The sequence below is a fragment of the Rattus rattus genome, chromosome 6, assembly GCF_011064425.1.
Source record: "Rattus rattus isolate New Zealand chromosome 6, Rrattus_CSIRO_v1, whole genome shotgun sequence".
Classification (NCBI taxonomy): Eukaryota; Metazoa; Chordata; class Mammalia; order Rodentia; family Muridae; genus Rattus; species Rattus rattus.
Genome location: NC_046159.1, coordinates 55,114,399 through 55,116,517, shown reverse-complemented (window position 1 = coordinate 55,116,517; position 2,119 = coordinate 55,114,399). Strand labels below are relative to the sequence as shown.

Here is a 2,119-nt window from a genome sequence, read left to right as displayed (position 1 = left end):
CCAGGGGAAGCAGTAGCTGGAACTTATGCTGTGATGGGAGGTAGGGGGGTGGGGAGGCTGGAGGGATGGGGGTAGCTCTGGGCCACACTCAATGCCAGACGGGGGTGACGGAGGGAGCTTTGACTGCCATGTGTAAGAGGTGATTCCCCTGTCGCTAATCACTGTGATTCTTGTCACTGTCATAGCATTGTGCCTTTTGGCTGATGGCTAAATTGTCCTGTGCCAGGATGCTCCCAGGGCTGCAGACTTCAGCATGTGCCTTGCAGCTGGAACAGAACCTGCTCCTGGGTCCCTGTAGGGCCAGGCTGAGTGTGTGTAGCAAGTCATCACCAACATTCACTTGCAACTAATCCATGGACTCATTCCAAGTCTGCCCAGGTCCCGCCCCTGAGGACCTCCAGGCTCCAGGCTCCACCCACAGAACATTCTAACAGCCTTAATGGAATGGCCCAGTCTCTCCAGCCCCTGGCAGTAAAGCTCTGCCCTACAGAATAAAGAGCCCAAGCCCAGGACTTAAGAACCAGCCTGGAAATCTCCATCCTGAGATAAACCCTGTGTTCTGCTCAGTTCTCTGCTGCTTCTCACCCGAGCAGGGTTTTCCCTCCCAATAAATCTCTTGTGTGAGGTCTGTTATGTGGTGTGACTTTATGGTGTTCCTTGGCTTCCGACAGGCAGGATACCTTTCCTGTAGGGAACCCTTTCTCCTCAGAGCTCTAATACTTTGGTAGTTGGAGAACATTCTGGCTCCTCCCCTCTTCCTCTCCTGTGGCCTCCTCTGCCTGTCCCTGAACCTCAAATCCCAGGAGGACAAGAACAACATGCTTACTTAAGCTGCCTCAAGGTATTGAGGAAGACTCTGCCTCTCCTTACCAAACTGCTGGGCCACAGTGCAGAGGTTGGGAGAATGAGTAGACACTGAGAAAAACCTATTGCCTTTCCTTATTATGGAAATAATGGCTTTAATAACAGAGCAAGGGTCTAAATAAAACAAGACACATCCAGAGAAACCCTCAGCCTAGCTTGCCCTCCACAGTCAAGTGAATCAGTTCCTTAAAATGACAGAACAGAAAGACAGGTACACATGGGATGGGTGGGCAGGCGGATGGTAGACTCTGGTATACAGAGTTTTGGAGTACCACCCTTTTCATTCGAATGAACAGTCATGTGCCTATAAACCATGCAGACCGCCTCCTTCTGGTACCCCACCCTTTCTTTGTCCTGGAGCAACCTCTTTCCCTCCTCCTTGCTCATGTACAGTTCAAAGGGTTGACCTTGCTCCCCAGAAGGGAACTAGCTAAATTCATCCAATCAAAAGCAGCCGTTCTCGGGGTTGGGGATTTAGCTCAGTGGTAGTGCACTTGTCTAGTAAGCGCAAGGCCCTGGGTTCGGTCCCCAGCTCCGAAAAAAAAAAAAACAAAAAAAAAAAAAAAAAAAAAAAGCAACCGTTCTCTAAGCAAGGACAGACAACAGAATTGATCAATGGGAGATGGCCCTGGAACATTTGCTAAAGCCATCCAGGTGTTCCCACTCCCACCCCAGCAGAAAGTAGAAGGATATGAGTCTCATAAGCTGCTTGAAATTGAAACAGTGTTACAGGGGAAGTTTGGATACATGCTCTGTGAGTCCCTGGATACAGCCCTTCCTGAAGCTGATGTGAACATGGAAGAAGCGCTCTCTCCCTCTCTGTCTCTGTCTATCTCTGTCTCTCTGTCCCTCTCTGTGTCTCTGTCTCTGTGTCTCTGTCTCTCTCTCCAGTCAGGACTGGGTTTCTGTTACATAACTAAATACTACCTAGCTACCTAGCTGTCATTGCCTCCCTGGGAGGCATGAGGAGAAGAGGAGAAATAGTGAGGCTCACTGACAGGATTACCTAGCTTGCACTTTTGTCACAGCAAAAGAAAAGTAACTAAGACACCTTGGAAGCCAGAAGTAAGTGATGGATCTTTTAGAGCTGGAGTTATGAGTGGCTGTCAGCTGCCCAACATGGTGCTAGGAATTGAACTCAGGTCCTCTACAGGAACAGGACACACTGTTACATGCTGAGTCCTCTCTCCAGCCTGTATTTTCATTCTTTACACTTGAACAAAACTCTGCTGTGTATACCAATGAGCCTTTCTTA

At 49.1% G+C, this 2,119-nt stretch overlaps 1 long non-coding RNA gene across 1 annotated transcript; it reads left to right on the top strand.

Annotated features, from left to right (window-relative positions):
* On the top strand, positions 1-628 carry LOC116903045. The gene is made up of 2 exons (XR_004388248.1): positions 1-40; positions 186-628. It is a non-coding gene; the product is annotated as an uncharacterized LOC116903045 (long non-coding RNA).
* Positions 629-2,119: the final 1,491 nt, after the last annotated feature.